This window comes from Sorex araneus, chromosome 1 (assembly GCF_027595985.1).
Source record: "Sorex araneus isolate mSorAra2 chromosome 1, mSorAra2.pri, whole genome shotgun sequence".
NCBI lineage: Eukaryota > Metazoa > Chordata > Mammalia > Eulipotyphla > Soricidae > Sorex > Sorex araneus.
Genome location: NC_073302.1, coordinates 215,925,119 through 215,945,534, shown reverse-complemented (window position 1 = coordinate 215,945,534; position 20,416 = coordinate 215,925,119). Strand labels below are relative to the sequence as shown.

Genomic DNA, 20,416 nt, shown 5'->3' with positions numbered 1-20,416 from the left:
TTAAGACCTTAATGAATCAAGACGGTATAAAGTTAACAAAAATTATAATATATAAGTATTAGGTATATTTCAAATTAGGACACTTTAAAATACTTATTATGGAGTCTGGAGATATAGTACAGCAGATAGGACAATTGCCTTGCAAACAGTCAAGCTAGGATTGATTCCTGACACCCATATAGATCCCTGAGCCCTGCCAGGAATGATTCTTAAGCAGAGTCCAGAATAATCCATGAACACAATTTCATATACTCCCAAACATAATGAAACCAGGAATCAAACCAGGAAGGCTGCATGCAGTACAAGGATCTTAACCCCCCAAAATACCCCAGTCCTAATTACTTTAGGTTTCAAAAATAGCTTAAAGTCTGCCAAATTATTAATACAACATTATATATATTAGTAAATCAAGAAATATTTTCTGGTAATTGGAATTTAAACAATGCCTATTGATGGATTTGGTACTAAACTATACAAATAGTCACTATATTTTGACACTATAGTTTTATATCTAATAAAACTATTGTCCTATGTCAATGATACTTTTACACTTTTTTGCCATGTGTATATATTATTTTTAAAATAGTGTTTCTATATTTTATAAAATAAGCATGTTAAAAAGGTCACATTAAAACAAAATATGAGACTATGTTATCTGTTGTAACACAGGCTACAAGCAACTATCCACAATTAGTTAAACAATTAAAATTATTAAATAAGTGGAACTTTTAAGTTTCCAAAAATATGTGACTGGATAAAGATACTATGGTTGCATGTACCCAATGTAATATTATTAAGGCCGTAAGAAAAGGCAAATTCATGAAATGTCACTACCTGAAAAGGACTTGGAGAGTATCATGTGAGTTAAGTCAGAGGAAGAGAGTCCAATATTTTTGTGTAATAACAAACATCCAAAGACAAAGTAACAGAAAGCATGAGAACTCAGTAGGAAACAAGCCACTTGAGTGGGCTGGCATTTTGGACACGGAGGGGCAACAGCTGTGGGAGAGAGAAGTGTTCATCGAAGAGGGGAGGGGGGGCTAAGGGGATAAAGTGTTATGTGTAAAACCTTATCAGCAATAGTATTGTAAACTACAGTGCAAAAACTTGTTTGTTTGTTTGTTTGTTAAAAGCACATCTTGGGGCTGGAGATAACGTTGGTAGGGCGTTTGCCTTGCATGTGGCCAACCCGGGTTCAATTCCCAACATCCCATATGATCCCCTGAGCACCGCCAGGAATAATTCCTGAGTGCAAAGCCAGGAGTAATCCCTGTGCATCACTGGGTGTGACCCAAAAGGCAAAACCAAAACAAAACAAAACAAAAAACCCTCTTGTAGAAGTATACCATTATGTTTCCAGTTGCCAATTATAAGAAAATGGCAGGAGGATGTGAACAGGGCTTTGGTAGGGGAAAGTGGACACTGTGAAAGGATCAGAGTTGAAAGAATGTATGCCTAAAGCCCAATTATGAAGGCCTTAATAATTTCACGGTAACAAATTTTTAAAAATTAATTAAAAAACATTTGTGACAGTGAGACATTAGTGAGTGGGAAATATGGCAGAGATTTTTTTTCTCTAATACCAAAATTAACACAAAAGAGCACACGAATTGCTGGAAGTAATAATTAAATTTATAAAAGATATAAGATAAAAATTATATATCTTATTTATCTCTATATGACAATAAGTTATTAAGAGTTACAGTAAAGCAAAGGCAAATAAGAGGTGTATACTCCCAGCCTTTTCCTCTCTGGAGAAACTCATCTTTACTAGGCTCGAATCTCTTGTGAGCATGAAGCCCTCAATTTTTTTCTAATCACATTTTTCTAAGTAAATTTATTTAAATAAAAATATTTCAGTTCAAAAAATAAAACAAAAGCTACTGGATGGCTTTTGTTTTATTTTAAATATTAGAATATTTTAAATATTCTAACCTATTTATTAAGCAATAATATCTATCTTTATCTTTGTCTCTATCTCTATATCTGTATTTATTTAAAACTATAAGTAATAGTAGATATACTGCCTTCTACTTCTTGTAAACTATTAATATGTTCAAGATGCATAATACACAAATTATCCTATTCTATGTGTTTGTATCTGTATACTATATGAGTTTCTCTGTATACAATCTAGAATATTCTTTATTTTCGTTTAAAGTAAGTATATAATCATTCTGTCCAAACCGTTTTTTAATCTGTTTGCTCATGTACACTAACCAGTATTTCAGAGATAACTATTTAAGTGTAATAACAAATTCATATTACCTAAGACACAAAATAAAATTATTTATCTCGTCTACTATGAACATGTATCTCAGAAAAAAAGGTAATGTCAGTGTTGCCCTCCCTCCCCAAAGAGAACACCTTGAAAGCTTAATTTAGCATTGACACATAAATAAGCGACTATTCCCATGTAGACTCTAACTACAATTACACATTTTACCCAAAAAATAGAATGTAAACAACAGTATTTCCTAAAATTTGATTGCCTAAAAGGTGCCAAAGTCAGTTTTTAAAAATATGCAACTTCGGAGAAGCCCCCCTCCCCGCCCCCTGCCCGCCGCGGCTCGGGGCTTCTCCTGAAGCCCCTGCCTGGCACCTTTCCGCCGCCGCCGTCGGATCCTGACCAATCTCCATCCTGCAGGTAAACAGGCAATCCCTTGGAGAGCCTGCCTCAGCGCGGAGAAGCCCCCCTCCCCGCCCCCTGCCCGCCGCGGCTCGGGGCTTCTCCTGAAGCCCCTGCCTGGCACCTTTCCGCCGCCGCCGTCCGATCCTGACCAATCCCCACTCTGCTGCTTAGGGGCGTGCCCTCATCTCAGGGGGCGTGGCCTTAAAAGTGGGCGTGGCCTCTTTCCGGAGCGGCCAACGCTAACGCGGCCGCAGTTATTTTTTTTTTACCATTCCATGCCTTCTCCTTTGGCCACAATTGATAGAATTCATTCTATCTGTGTCTTAGTGGGCGTGGTCTAAAGTGGGCGTGGCCTCCTCTCAGAGCGGCCAGCGCTAACGCGGCCGCAGTTATTCTTTGCTACCTCAGCTCAATCCGTACTGTGTATTCCTTTGAAAACTCACTTTTGCGATCTCAAACATTTACGCAAAATAGCCATTAGCTTAGGCTGACAGTATAAAACCTATCAGTGAATAAGGGAAGTTTAGCACAATCGGAGCCCCTTCTTCCCACAAAAAGGAAGAGGAATAAATAACTACAAGGTTCCAACTCTGCACTTCCGTGACAATATGAAGAAACAGCGAAAATCCCCTCCACGAAGAGAGGGAGAAGAAAAGATACTAGAAACCTCAAAAGAGTCTCCCAACATCTACGACCTCTCAGATAAACAATTCAGAGAGGAAATATGGAGGAGAGTCGACCTACTCCAAGCAACTATGGAACAGACATCCAATAAATTAAGGGAGGAGATGAATCAAGCGCTGGAACGGTCTACCAAGAAAATACAGGAAGAAATGAGAGCAGAAATGAGAGCAGAAATTTCAAACCTTCGAACGGAAGTCTCACAAATAAAGCAATCGGTAGATGAAATAAAAATCTCACTAGATGCCCTCAACAGCAGAATGACTACAGCCGAAGACAGAATCAGCGAGCTTGAGGATGAGCTGCAGAAAGCTTACAGACAGCAACAAATAATGGCCAAAGACCTCAAAATGGCTATAGAGCGAATCAGAGCCCTGGGGGATGACTTCAAGAGGAACAACATAAGAATCATTGGAGTACCAGAACCACAGGGAAGTAACCCCAATGAAAAAAACATAGTCAAAGACATCATCACTAAGAAATTCCCAGAGCTGGAGAAGGCAGGCGTCCAGATACAAGAAGTCCGAAGAGTGCCAGCAAAAAGAGACCCAAATAAAAAGACTCCAAGGCATATCATAGTCAGAATGGCGGATGCTGTAGATAGAGACACAATTCTACAAGTAGCAAGGTCAAAGAGGGAAATCACATACAAAGGAGCACCCCTCAGATTTACGGCCGATCTGTCAGAAGAAACCCTCCGAGCCCGAAGACAATGGTGGGACATAGTGAAAAAACTCAACGAAATGAATGCCTCACCAAGAATACTTTATCCAGCTAAACTCTCACTCAAACTCGAAGGAACCATACACTATTTCTCGGATAAACAACAGCTCAGGAACTTCATAGACTCAAAACCAATCTTGAAAGAAGGTCTAAAGGGGCTACTGTAAGACAAGGAGGAGCCCCATAAGAACAACAAATCCCACAGAAAGATGACACAAAACCACATCACAATAATCTCTCTCAATGTCAATGGCCTAAATGCACCTATCAAAAGACACAGAGTGGCTAAATGGATCCGGAAATTAAACCCAACATTCTGTTGCCTGCAAGAAACACACCTGAACAAACAGAGTAAACATAGACTCAAAGTCAAAGGATGGAAAACAATCCTCCAAGCAAACAACCCCCTTAAAAAAGCTGGAGTGTCCATCCTGGTATCCGACAACATAGATTTCAGGATGAAAAAGATCAAAAGGGACAGCGAAGGTCATTTTCTGTTTATCAAGGGATATGTACAACAGGAAGAAATCACACTCTTAAACGTATATGCTCCTAACAAACGACCGGCTAAATATTTAACACGACTCCTAACAGACTTCAAAGAGGACATCACTAACAGCACAATTGTAGTCGGAGACTTCAATATGGCCTTATCACCTCTAGATAGATCCACAAGAACAAAACTCAACAAGGAAACACTGACTCTGAATGAAGAAATTGAAGAGAGAGGCCTAATAGACCTATACAGGGCCTTACACCCCAAAAAGAAAGAATACACATTCTTTTCCAGTGCACATGGAACATTTTCAAAAATAGACCATGTACTGGGCCCCAGAACATACCTCAATAGAATCGCAAAAATAGAAATTGTATCAACCATCTTTTCAGACCACGATGCCCTGAAGATAGAAGCTAACCACCCACAAATACGGAAAATCAAATCAAACACCTGGAAATTAAACAATTCCATGTTGAACAATGAGTGGGTCAAGAAGGAAATCAAGGAAGAAATCAAAAGATACTTACAAACAAATGAGAATGAAGACACGAGCTACCAAAACCTATGGGACGCAGCTAAAGCCGTGTTAAGGGGAAAATTTATAGCTCTCCAAGCATTCCTCAGGAAGGAAGAAAGGATCCACATAGATAGCTTGACTTCACGACTCAAGACCCTAGAAAAGGACCAGAGAAAGGACCCCAAACCAGACCGAAGGAAAGAAATAATAAAAATTAGAGCAGAAATTAATGACATCGAAACCAAAAAAACAATCCGAAAGATCAATGAAACAAAGAGTTGGTTCTTTGAGAAAATAAATAAGATTGATAAACCGCTAGCAAGTCTCACAAAGAAAGAAAGAGAGAAAACTCTAATAAATCGAATCAGAAATGAAAAGGGGGACATCATAACAGAAACCAGTGAGATTCAAAAGATCATTAGAGACTACTTTGAAAGTCTTTACGCCACAAAAAAGGAGAACCTAAAAGAAATGGATGGATTCCTTGATTCCTATAATCTCCCAACACTGAAGAAAGAAGACCTGGAATACCTGAATAGACCCATCAATGTTAAGGAAATTGAAACGGTAATCAAAAACCTCCCCCAAAACAAAAGCCCAGGCCCAGATGGTTTCACTGGCGAATTCTTCCAAACATTTAAAGAAGACCTATTGCCTGTTTTCCTCAAACTTTTCCAGGAAATTGAAAAAACAGGAACTCTCCCAAACAGTTTCTATGAAGCACATATCTCCCTAATACCAAAAGCAAACAAAGACACCACTAAGAAAGAAAATTACTAACCAATTTCCCTGATGAACACCGATGCGAAGATCCTCAACAAAATACTAGCAAATAGGATCCAACAACTCATCAAAAAGATCATACATCACGACCAAGTGGGATTCATCCCAGGGATGCAAGGATGGTTTAACATTCGGAAATCAATCAACATAATCCAGCATATCAACAAAAGTAAAGATAAAAACCATATGATCATATCAATAGATGCAGAGAAAGCATTTGACAAGATCCAACATCCTTTCATGATGAAAACCCTCGCCAAAATGGGGTTTGGAGGAACTTTCCTCAAGATAGTCGAAGCCATCTATCACAAGCCTACGGCAAGCATTATCCTCAACGGGCAAAAACTAAGGGCCTTTCCTCTGAGATCAGGCACAAGACAAGGATGCCCACTCTCACCACTCCTCTTCAATATAGTACTGGAAGTACTTGCGATAGCTATTAGACAAGAAAAAGAGATTAAGGGCATCCAGATAGGAAGGGAAGAAATCAAACTCTCACTATTTGCAGACGACATGATACTATATCTAGAGAAGCCTAAAACCTCTACTAAGAAACTCTTAGAAACAATAGACTTATACAGTAAAGTTGCAGGCTACAAAATCAATACCCAAAAATCCATGGCCTTCATATATGCAAACAATGAGGCAGAGGAAAGGGACATGAAAAAAGCAATCCCATTCACAATCGTGCCCCAGAAAATCAGGTACCTCGGAATCAGCTTAACCAAGGAAGTAAAAGACCTTTACAAAGAAAACTACATAACGCTACTCCATGAAATCAAAGAGGACATGAGGAAATGGAAACATATACCCTGCTCGTGGATAGGGAGAATCAATGTTGTCAAAATGGCAATACTCCCTAAAGCATTATACAGATTCAATGCGATCCCTATAAGTATACCCATGACATTCTTCAAAGAAATGGATCAAGCAATCCTAAAATTCATATGGAATAACAAACGTCCAAGGATAGCTAAAACAATTCTTGGGAAAAAGATGATGGGAGGCATCACCATCCCCAACCTCAAACTTTACTACAAAGCAGTAACAATTAAAACAGCATGGTACTGGAACAAAGGCAGAGCCGTAGACCAATGGAACAGGGTGGAATATCCCTACACAGAACCCCGAATGTATGACCATCTAATCTTTGATAAGGGAGCAAGAGATGTGAAGTGGAGCAAGGAAAGCCTCTTTAACAAATGGTGCTGGCACAACTGGACAACCACATGCAAAAAAATGGGTTTAGACCTTGACCTGACACCATGCACAAAAGTCAGATCAAAATGGATTAAAGACCTCAACATTAGACCACAAACCATAAGGTACATTGAAGACAAGGTCGGCGAAACCCTCCACGATATTGAAGATAAAGGTATCTTCAAAGGTGACACGGAACTAAGCAATCTAGTAAAAACAGAGATCAACAAATGGGACTACATTAAACTAAAAAGCTTCTGCACCGCAAGAGATACAGTTACCAGAATACAAAGACTATCCACAGAATGGGAAAGGATATTTACACAATACCCATCAGATAAGGGGTTGATATCAATGGTATATAAAGCACTGGTTGAACTCTACAAGAAGAAAACATCCAACCCCATCAAAAAATGGGGCAAAGAAATGAACAGAAACTTTACCAAGGAAGAAATACGAATGGCCAAAAGGCACATGAAAAAGTGCTCTGCATCACTAATCATCAGAGAGATGCAGATCAAAACAACTTTGAGATACCACCTCACACCAAAGAGACTAGCACACATCCAAAAGAACAAAAGCAACCGCTGTTGGAGAGGATGTGGGGAGAAAGGGACCCTTCTTCACTGCTGGTGGGAATGCCGACTGGTTCAGCCCTTCTGGAAAACAATTTGGATGACTCTCAAAAAATTAGATATTGAATTCCCATTTGACCCAGCAATACCACTGCTGGGAATATATCCCAGAGAGGCAAAAAAGTACAATCGAAACAACATCTGCACATGTATGTTCATCGCAGCACTGTTGACAATAGCCAGAATCTGGAAAAAAACCGAATGCCCCAGAACGGATGACTGGTTGAGGAAACTTTGGTACATCTATACAATGGAATACTATGCAGCTGTTAGAAAAAAGGAGGTCAAGAATTTTGTAGTCAAGTGGATGGGCATGAAAAGTTTCATGCTGAGTGAAATGAGTCAGAAAGAGAGAGACAGACATAGAAAGATTGCACTCATCTATGGTATATAGAATAACAGAGTGGGAGACTAACACCCAAGAACTGTAGAAATAAGTACCAGGAGGTTGACTCCATGGCTTCGAGGCTGGCCTCACGTTCCGGGGAAAGGTCAACTCAGAGAAGCGATCACCAACTACATTGTAGTCGAAGGCCATGTGGGGGAAGGGAGTTGCGGGCTGAATGAGGGCTAGAGACTGAGCACAGCGGCCACTCAACACCTTTATTGCAAACCACAACAGCTAATTAGAGAGAGAAAACAGAAGGGAATGCCTTGCCACAGTGGCAGGGTGGGGTGGGGGGGAGATGGGATTGGGGAGGGTGGGAGGGACACTGGGTTTACGGGTGGTGGAGAATGGGCACTGGTGAAGGGATGGGTTCCAAACTTTGTATGAGGGAAGTATAAGCACAAAAGTGTATAAATCTGTAACTGTACCCTCACGGTGATTCTCTAATTAAAAATAAATAAATTTAAAAAAAAATAAAAAAATAAAATACAAACACTGATCAACAACAAAAAAAAATAAATAAAAAAAAATAAAAATATGCAACTTAAATTTTGCTTTCAGGCTTTCCTTATGATTGTTCTTAACATCCTTAATAAAAGTCTGCTACTAAAATGCTCCTAGTAATATTTAACAGTTAAAATGTCATATTCATATATTTTCTCTTCTGAATAATTCTATAGCATAGGACAAAATAAACACATTATATGACTTGAGAAAATGCTCAGTTCATCAATAAATATGTAGAATGACGCTTATGTATATAGTTGGAGATGTTATTTTATATATTAAATATCCAACAAAAGTAGTATTTTAATGCACCTATATAAACAAATTGAATTTATCCACTGATTAACAGTTTGTTTTAGAAAATTAAACATCATTTGCAAATTTGTCATGTTGTTAGTTGCCAATTACAAAAAAATGGCGAAAATTTACATCTTGAATTTACATAAAGGGCTAATTTAAAAGAACTATTACATACATTCATTTTAAAGGAAAGTTAGGAATAAGACTTTAGATTGGGCTTAAGAAATATCGAAGCTATTAGGGTTTTGCTATCAATATTCTTTTGCAATAAAAACATTCTCTTTCAATTCAGAATGCAAGAGAATTAAAATGGTATTGATACCAAAAAACAACATTTTTTAATTAAAATAAATGGCTAATATAGACACTAAAACTCTGACACAAAATCAACAAGCTGCACAGTTTAGTTGACTTGACATAATGCAGGTCCTTCTTGCCATGAGATCTAGACTATAACATCATGGGCTCAAAAACATGTGAGTAGAACTGAAATTAGAACTGGTATGCTAGTCGGGGCCCGTGCTCGGCTCCGGCCGGCCGGGTTTTCGGCCCCGGCGCCCATGCCCCTGCAGAGCCGGTGGATGTGGAACAAGCGGGAACCAGAGACAGCTTTAGGAATTGGGGTTCCAGCAAGTGCTTGCACCCATGTATGGAGACTGTGAACTAACTTTGGCTACTGCTGTTCCAGGAAGAGAAATGATTCATTTTCAAACTTAAATCTTCACGGACTTAATTACTATAATACAGAAATTGTAAACCGTGCGGCCGCTGCTGCGGCCGCGCGACATTTTATCTCTTCATTCTCATCAATGGAAAACTTATTATCAAATATTTCCCTATTAATAGAGCTGTATTCTTAGGGGATAAATTCCAACAAAAATAGTGAGTCTGTTTTGAAACTCTAACAACAATAGTGAGTTATGTGTTGAAATCTGGAATGTAATCAAGGTAAAGAGAAAAGGAAGTGAAATTATCACTCACCTACGGGGTGGGTTGGGGGGTGAGGGGTGGGATGTAATCTGTTTTTTTCTTTTGTTTGTTTGTTTGTCTGTTTTGTTTTTGCTTTTGTTTTTGTTTTTATTGGTAGTGGAATATGGGCACTGGTGAAGGGATGGGTGTTTGAACATTGTGTAACTGAGATATAAGCCTGAGAACTTTGTAACTTTCCACTTGGTGATTCAATAAAATAAATAAAAATAAATAAATAAATAAATAAATAAATAAAAAAGAAAGAGACAGACATAGAAAGATTGCACTCATATGTGGAATATAAAGTAGCTGAGAGGTACAAGCTTACAATGTTGCAATTTCTGGCAGATATTTCTCTGGACTTAGTTACTAAAATATTAAAATAGAGAAATCCAAAACCGTGCAGCTGCTAGTGCGGCCTCCTGACCTCATATCTCTTCATTCTCAGCAATGGAAAACAAATTATCAAATGCTTTCTTTTCAGCAGGTCGACTTTAGGGGGGAGAAACTCCAAATCAATAATAGTGAATTTTTTGTTGAAATATTGAATGTAATCAAAGTAAAGTGAAAGTAAAGTGAAATTTACCAGTTACACATGCGGGGTGGGGGGATGGGGAGGTGGGGGGAGGGGGGAAGTATACCGTGATTCTTGGTGGTGGAATATGTGCACTGGTGAAGGGATGGGTGTTTGAGCATTGTATAACTGAGACTTAAACCTGAAAGCTTTGTAAATTTCCACATGGTGATTCAATAAAAGAATAAAATAAAAATAAATAAATAAATAATAATAATAATAAAAAAGAACTGGTATGCTTTCCTTTGTAAAAGCTTTTGTCTTTCTTTGGGGGTAGAGAGTTAACAACCATCTGTTAACTATCAAAGATACTATTTTGAACTTATTAATTTTTTAATTAACTTTAGACAATTCTGAGAACACACTGAAAATTGCCTTCAATGTTTTGGTTATCATTTTATGGAAACAAATATATTTCTATCAGATTGGATTGCAGATATATGTATACCCAAATATTTGTATATATAATGCATATATATGCACAAGTGAGTACATTTTCATCATTATTTTCTTCGGCAGGTAGAATTTACTGGCACATACTTTTTGGCTGAAATGATCAGAAAAAGTATATAAATATATAATATTATTATCTTAAAATTACTGTTGTTGCTGTGTGTGTGTGTGTGTGTGTATGTGTTGGGCAACTAAAATACCTCTTCCCAAAGAAGTTATTGACAGATTCCCACTGAATGTCTAGGGAGGACCAAATGACACATACTATCTACAGCGCTACTGTTCACCATAGCCATGCTATTGTAGTTCTTAAAAGTATTATAGGGGCTGCAGACTGAGCACAGTGGTTAAAGCATTGGCCTTACCTGGCATCAAGTAAGGTTCGATCTCTGGCTCTAGATGGTCCCCTGGGTAACACCAGGTGTTTGATTCCTGTGCACAGACCCAGGAAAACTTACTGAGTACAGTTAGATTTGGCCCAAAGAGTTCACTTGGGAGAGATGATTTTTTTTCTTTAGTTTTAAATATGCAGAAGCCAGTACTGAAACTGTATGGTGCCTAGGCAGTGTTGTCAGCACTCACAGTTTGTCATTCTGCTCGGCCACCCTCATTAATGACTTTAGAGGAGGTGAAAATGGTTATGGAGAAAGACCATATAGATGTCTCTGCCAATAATATGAAGGCCAATTAAAGCCATTTGTGATTTCTTTACTTTCATTTTGTTTGTTTCGTTTTTTGTTTTGGTGTCACCTGAGGCAGTGCTCAGGGTATATTTTTCTAGTTCTGCATACAGGAACTGCCCTTCTCCGTGCTCAGGGGACCATATGGAATGCCAAATCTAGGTCAGCTTTGTGCAAGGAAGGAGACTGATCCACTGTGCTATCACCCTGTTCCTATTTTTGGTGATTTCTGTGGCTCCTAAATAAGAAACTAAACTTTCCTTTGGGAAATTGCAAATATTATAATCACAGTTTTCCCAAGATCTCATGCAGAAAGCATCCATCTCAGAAAGCACATAAGTAAATTAGCAAAGGGTTTAGATGTGAGAAAGTGGAAAACCTCTTAAGACTCTGTAAATGCATGGGTTGAAACGTCTTAAAATCAATTGCATTTACTCCGTGGAATCAAGATGGACAGTTTACCTTAATACTAGTTTGTTCTGGAGTTTTGTCATCAATAAAAGCCCTGAGTAATACGAACACCATGCCACTGTTAAGCAATACCGTTGCATAGAAATGAAGTAGTCAGAGAATTATGTAAATCACCCTAGAGTTAAGAACATTAATATTAGAAACCCGTGCTATTTTTAAACAAGATTAATGTTCTTAACTGTATAGGCCTATTTGCATAATTTTCAAGGTATTTTATTGATTTATAATTACTTGGAAAATATACTCTCCTTCCACAAGAAGAAAAATAATCAGTCTCCATTTAAAGGTGATTTGTAGACCCAGATCTATGAGAAAGAAAGATGGCACAAATATGCCCTTTTGTTGCATATTTTCAACCTGGAGCACATGCCATTATAGCCACTAGCAATATTGATTGTCTAGAAAGCTCTAGTTTCATTGTAATGTAATGTGCTTGGTGAATCTGAAAATTAATTTCATGTTACTTCTCATCAATCAGGGCAATATTACTCAATACACACTTAACACACACAACCTGTTATTCTAGCTAAAGTGGAGAGAATATGTGAATGCATAGTCAGGAGAATAACAATGCCAGCTGCAGCTAATCCCAGTGGGATACTTCTACTTCTGTTTTGCTTTTGGATTTTTTTTTAAACTTTTTCGTTATTCTCCCAGGTAGAGAAGGGAACGACTTATAAAGTAAAACAAATCACCAATGACATATTTTCTTTATAAAGAAGTGAATCTATAGTACACTAGTTTTCTAGAAACTCCAATAATGACATTTTTAAAATTGCATGTCAATGCAATGTAATTTTCAGTGGAATTTTTTTTGAATTTGCATTATGCAGTTTTAGAAAGTGTCATATTACATACTGCAATGCCATCCATTGCACTTGACAATGATGTTTTTTCTTATTTTTTTTCTTATTTCAAAATTTGTACTGTAACTTTATGGTTATGAGGTGGGGGAAGCAGTTATTATCTCTCTTTCTCAAGTTCACCAACATATGTTGTACATCATCTGCCAAGCCACAGCAATTCCACTCGTCATTTTTCAACAGCCTGTAGACTTGACAGACTCTATGGAAATATTGCACAAACCAATCTACATCTGTAAGCCACAAATGAAGAGAAACCCAAATTTCCATATCACAGAGACATAGGAATCTCTCTTCAAAGTCACCCTTGATCACTAGTTACAGATTTTCTGGTATCTACATTCCAGCAGCTCTACCTCTGTTCCACAACCTTCCTTACAGAGAAAAAAAGAAACATAAGCCTCTTTGCTTTCATTTTATTCTACTTTTGTTATTTATTTCTTTACTACCAATGTAATTCCTTTTTTTGTGCTCAGGGTTTGCTCTTGGCTCTGTGCTCAGGAAATCACTCCTGGCATTATTTGGCAGTACTTGGGGACCCACCTGTGGTGCCAGCAAGTAAACCAAGGTCAGCCATGTCCCAAGCAAGTGCCTTCGCCTCAATGATATCTCTTTAGCACTGTTTTTAAAATATTTATACTGTGTTTTATGCTAAGTGCAAAGGAAAATGAATCTGAATTATTTGCAGATTATCTACTAAAATAGTTTTTGAATATACAGTTGATTGCATTAGTCTAGTTGATCTGACCTGTGATCAGAGGCATCAGGCTATATTCAATTCATTTTTCATTTATGTAAAGGACACTTTAGATTCTGATAAATCAAAGAAAATATGGCATAGTGAAAATATCTGATAACTAAATTCAGACATTTTCTGAATGATACTTATACTTACTTGTAGTATACCACTTAAGAAAATTTATTTTATGTGTCATTTCATGAAGGCCCAAAATAGAAGGGGAATATAATTATAATAAACTGGCTTGTGGGGCTGGAGCAATAGCCCAGCAGGTAGGGCATTTGTCTTGCATGCAGCCAACCCAGGTTTGATTCCCAGCATCCCATATGGTCCCCTGAGCACCACCAGGAGCAATTCCTGTGTGCATGAGCCAAGAGTAACCCCTGTGCATCGTTGGGTGTGACCCAATAAATAAATAAATAAATAAATAAATAAATAAATAAACTGGCTTGAATACATAGTAATTGTCAATAATTACTAAAAGTAATGATTAAACGAATAGCAACTTAGAGAGTAAGAGCAGCAAGAATGAAAAATAAAATTACTGTGTAAAAGTAAACAGAAATTTATGAGTAGGGCATTATCTTGGTGCTTACTTACCACTCTGTGCTAAGAGATCACTCCTGAAAGTGTGTGTGTTTGGGGCGGGGAATTGGAGAGAGTGTATGCAGTACCAGGGAACAAACTGGGCTCAGGAATCATGAAGGAAAATGTCTTAACCCTTTTACTCCCATGTGATTCCATAAACATATTTTTATTTATACAAGTGTAACATTCTCTCTACCCTGTTTTTCAGTAATGGTTCTATTGGGGTGGGCATTACCAGAAGGGCTTTTCAACAGCCTATAGAAAAGTCAGCCATTCCTGACTGTGCTTTGGACAAATACTTGGTGGCATTTGGGGGAACGCAGATGTCAGGGATTTGAAGCAGAGAGGGCAGGATGCAGAGTCAACACCTTAACCACTACATCTCAGTACTTGGAAGTTGTTAATTTCTCTCATAAAATACCCCATTTTGTACATAAATTCATGGAGATTTGTTAATTTTTCTTAGCAAAATATTATATTTTGTATCTAAGTTCATGGAAATATGTACAATAATATTTTAACATTCTAAAGCTGTGATTATTAGTATTGCTATAATTGAATGATACATTTTATTTTTCCTCAGAAATCTCTTTAACTCTAGGTAGTTTTAAGTTTAATTTAGAACATGTAAAGAATTTAATTATCCCTTTCTTTTTTTTCTCTTATAGATAATAATATGCAAGCATCTAGATACAGTATTATTTTCATGAATAGATATACAGTGCATAATACTTTGGAAGTTAATTATTCCTGTCCAAAAGATTTTAGTATAAGAAGAAAATGCTTAATTTAGCAGTAGCACTATCTAGAGGCCAATTTATTTCACCTTTGTTATCTTAGTCAATGTCTGTACTATAATAACATCTCTTATTTTTAAAACACAAAGCCATATCAAAGAGTATAATATAGAAAGTTAGTATAATAAGAAAGATTCTGTTTTTAAGAATCCAACTGGCAGATGATAAAAAACATTGAGTAATCAGAGAGCTCAGATATCAGGACACACAATTAGTATATTGATAGCCTGAGTTCATTTTCTGGGCATTGACAGGCATAGTTCACATATATAAAATAAAAATAAGAAAGCATTAAAAATGATAATAAGAAGGATAAATTGCTGTGCTAGATGATAGTAACCAACCTTTAGCAATCTTAGAGTATGATTTAATTTTGAAGTTACCATGTAAAATAGCTTTTTCCCCTTTGCTCACTTAGTCATCATCGTGCCCTTTGGTCAAAACTTGTATTTCCAAAATGAATTTAATAAACTTTTACATCTGATAGTTGAATGACAAAAGTTTTTTGTTATTTTTTATGGTCTCACCCTTGGTGCTCAGAGCTTACTTCTGACTCTACATTAGTAATCACTCCTGGCAAAGCTTGGGAGGCCAGTCATACAGGATGCTGGAGATTAAACCCCTGTTGACCGTAAAATAGACAACTGCCCTATCTTCTACACTTTATCTTTGGCCGCAGAATGAATGCAAAAAAGTGTGGTTGAAATTTATAGTGGGAATAGAAGAAGAACAACAATTGACTATTTGGGGTCATTCAAATATAGTGGCAATATAAGATTCTTGAATCTCCCTATGTCCTAGTATAGGGAAACAATATGTATTTTATTAGAACCCTGTATACATTATTTGATGCCTCTAACTCAGTTCATGAAAAGTCAAGGGCTTCTAATAAAAGGGCACACGGCCTTTTGTTGGATTCTGTTGTCCTTTGAAGACTTTGATGACCCCCTTCTATCCCCTCTTTATACAGAAAAATAAAACAGTAATAAATAATATAAACCAATTACTGACAGGTATTGATTAATAAATATCCACCACTCTACCTTGTTGGGGATGTCATGCCCAACATCAACGTGTAGAGTTTCTTTATGGCATACCTGCTCAAGAATGTATGTTCTGTTGTTTTTGTTCCTCTCTGTTTAATTTCCCCACCTTCCTCCTAGTGTCTTCTAGAATCATCTCTTTAGTCAATACATTGAATACATATCCCTTTGAGTACAGGATCTGATTTTGAAGAAATCTAGATTAGGGGAGGATTGTGAAATAATTTATTCAACAAACATGTATCAATATCTACCATGTATAAGGGAGTGTTCTGAGCAGCTGGATTTAAACCACGAACAGAAAAGATGTATATATCCTTGCTCTCACCAAATGGTCAGTGATAAGATTAATAAGGTTAAAAGAAGTTTATTGTTGTATAAGAAACATGATCAAGAGAAATAAATCAGAAGACACGGGAAATGTATGTTAGGTAAATTTCAAGAGAATAGTGTGCAAATGCTCTATATTTGGAAAGTGATTTTGAAGGTTTACAGAGAGAGAAAAAAATGATTCACTAAGTATCTAGGATCAAAGGTATTCTACTTTTGCCTTGCATGTGGCCGACCTGTGTTCGATTCCTCCATCCCTCTCGGAGAGCCCAGCAACCTAACGAGAGTATCCTGCCCGCATGGCAGAGCCTGACAAGTTACGTGTGGCGTATTCTATATGCCCAAACCACTAACAACAAGTCTCACAATGGAGACGTTATGGGTGCCTGCTCAAACAAATTGATGTGCAACAGGATGACTCTTTGTTCGTGTTTGAGCCCCCCCCCCCACTAGTGCTCAGGGCTTAATCTGGCTCTGCACTTGGGGGATCACTCCTGGCAGGGTTTAAGAGACCATATGGAGTTTTGGGGATCAAACCTGTGCGGGTCGCCTGCAAGGTAAGCACCCCACCAGCATAACTGTTTCTTCAGCTCCTAAAAGGCACTCTGCAAAGAAGCAAGACTTTGGAATAAACAGACTTGGAAGGTCCAGCAAAAATCAAGGAGATGGAATAGCTACAGCCAAGGACTCAGAGGAAAACCAGCCCATAAGGAGGAGGAGCGCACGCATCCGGCTAGACTCTGTGCCCAGCCCCATTCATTATTTCTCCTCTTGGGTAGGAAGCAAATACTTTCGGTGCCTCCTCATTCAGGCAAATGAATTTCAGGTAGAGTTAATTCTTATTTTTTTAATTGTTATTGGGACTAGAAACAACAACGGTAAGCAGAACAAAGTTTAGCGAAACAGATTTATCCTCAGCCAATAGATACTTTAGTGAAATTAAAGTAATTTATCTAATTAACTTTAGATAATTAACTTTAGTGAATTTCCTATGGCATAATTCCAGTCACAAAAACATCTCCACATTTCTAATGAAAGACACAAATATTTCAAATAACAAGAAATGATCTGTATTTCTACTAGAAAACCTACTGATTTTCTACTTAGAAAACCTATTTCTAAGTCTCTTTCTCCAATTTAGGGTCTTGATGATGACAACCTACCCCATCAGCTCAGGGAAACAAGGAATAACAACAACGTCTGAGAGGAGAATTTACACCACAGGGCAGACATGCTCACAATCCCACCTGCACTCACTCTGTTGAAAAATTAGATACCCCAGAGAATTAGAAAAATTAGATACTCCAGTGAACCTCACACACACACATCAGAGACCAGAGTCTCTGGAGAAAACCAATACAGCTGGTGACACCTGCCAGAAAAATAATTTTTTGCTTGTCAAAATTAGAAGAAATCAACATAGATGTAGGAAAAAATGACATTATTCATGCATTTACTGCACTTGGTTATGGTTATGCTAAATAAGCATGGGTATCTAGAGACCCATTAAACAATTACAGAGATACAGAAATCCGGATCTTGGAACTGTTTCAACAGATTCTTTGGCCTGTACATTCTGCAAAGTTACCTTTTTTTCTCAGCTTTGGTATTTATACATAAAAAATCAGCAGAGTGTCATACGCTCACTGGTAAACTAAGTAATAAAAAAGAATAAGTCAAATTCACCTTTGAAAGAACAGTTAGAATGCTATATTATAAAAATAGCATCTAGTGACAATATTTGTTAACTAGATATCAACAATTTGATTTACTAGTGGTTACAAAGAATTTCAACTAAAATTATTTATTTTTTAAATATAATTGTATATTTTAATTGTATTGAAATTGAAATACATATAGTAAGATTTGATATTATAAGGGTATAGTAGAGATGACATCTGCATTTCTATGTTCATTGCCGCACTGTTTACAATAGCCACAATATGGAAAAAACCAAAGTGCCCAAAAACAGATGACTGGTTAAAGAAACTCTGGTATATCTACACAATGGAATAATACGTAGCTGTCAGAAAACATGAAGTCATGAAATTTGCATATAAGTGGACCAACATGGAAAGTATCATGCTGAGTGAAATGAGTCAGAAAGAAAGAAAGAGACAGACATAGAAAGATTGCACTCATATGTGGAATATAAGGTAGCTGAGAGGTACAAGCTTACAATGATGCAATTTCTGGCAGATATTTCTCTGGACTTAGTTACTAAAGTACTAAAATACAGAAATCCAAACCCGTGCGGCTGCTATTGTGGCCTCTCGACCTCATATCTCTTCATTCTCAGCAATGGAAAACAAATTATCAAATGCTTTCTTTTCAGCAGGTCGACTTTACGGGGGAGAAACTCCAAATCAATAATAGTGAGTTTTTTGTTGAAATATTGAATGTAATCAAAGTAAAGTGAAAGTAAAGTGAAATTTACCAGTTACACATGCTGGGTAGGGGGCTGGGGAGGTGGGGGGGAGGGGGAGGTATACTGTGATTCTTGGTGGTGGAATATGTGCATTGGTGAAGGGATGGGTGTTCGAACATTGTATGACAGACTTAAACCTGAAAGCTTTGTAACTTTCCACATGGTGATTCCTACATTGTAGGAATCTGTTGTCTACAGTCTGAGCAATTTCTGTCTCTTATACTTCCTAGGTGGACTAGAGTGATAAAACAGTGGGTAGAAAGTTTGCTTGCATGCGGCCAACCCGGGTTCGATTCCTCAGTCCCTCTCAGAGAGCCTGGCAAGCCACCAAGAGTATCCCGCCCACACAGCAGAGCCTGGCAAGTTCTCCGTGGCGTGTTTGATATGCCATAAACAGTAACAACAAGACTCACAATGGACACATTACTGGTGCAAATTGATGAACAATGGGATGACAGTGCTACAGTGTTACAGTTAAAGTGTACTAATTTAATTAGCATTTTTATGTTTTAATATTCTAGCTTTAATTTTATATTTTAGTTTATATATAATGGCAGCAGCTAACATTGAATGAATGTTTTCTCTGTGCTAGGTTCAACGTTGGACCTGACTCATGCGTTTGTCCTAGCCATAGAAGGACTGCACTCATTTGTGGAGTATAGACTAACATCACATGAGGCTGACACCCACGGACAGTAGGATTATCTCTAAGTATAATTCTCTAAATGCACAGATAGCATTTAGAGATACCTGACACCTAAGGGCCAGGAGGATTGCCCCATAGCTGGAATCCTGCTTCATGAGCGGAAGGGAGAAGGCAGATGGAATGGAGAAAGGATCACTAAGAAAATGATGGCTGGAAGAATCAGTCGGGATGGGAGATGCATGCCGAAAGTAGATAATGGACCAAACATGATGACCTCTCAGTGTCTGTGTCGCAAGCCATAATGCCCAAAAATAGAGAAAGGGGATGGGGAATATTGTCTGCCATAGAGACAGAGGGAGGGTGGAAAATTGGGTATACTGGGGATATTGGTGGTGAGGAATGTGCACTGGTGGAGGGATGGGTGTTTGATCATTGTGTAGTTGTAACCCAAACATGAAAGCTTCTAACTATCTCACAGTGATTCAATAAAATTAAAAAAATATTTAAAAAGAATATTAAAGATTTGGTTATTAATGGCATTGTCCTAAGATCCACAGGTGTTAAACTGTGGAGCCACAACTTGAATTTAAATTATATAACTCCAATAAATTAAAACTATTTCATTGATGGAGCAGAAATGACTACCTAAAAATAATTTCATCTGTTATTTCCTTATTTTGTCATGTTACACTAACATTTTAGTTCTATGTACTCCAAGAAATGATCATACCTCAATACTTGCCAAAAGCTGTGCCAAAAACAAATTAAGAAAACCCCAGTTACCTTTAGCATGAAACCCAGATACTGTATCAGGTTTATATAAGAATAAAATATATGTTATCTGTGCATTTAGAGAATTATACTTAGAGATAAATATGAGCAAAACCACAACATTTGCATCATTAAATATGGTTATTTCTGCATCAGAGATGCAGCACAGAGGTTAAGTTTGTCATCCTGCCTGTAAATG

At 37.5% G+C, this 20,416-nt stretch overlaps 1 protein-coding gene across 1 annotated transcript in view; it reads right to left on the bottom strand.

Moving 5' to 3' along the window:
• Positions 1-20,416, bottom strand: part of LRP1B (LDL receptor related protein 1B) — a 1,943,003-nt gene that overhangs the window by 184,470 nt on the left and 1,738,117 nt on the right. The window lies entirely within an intron of this gene.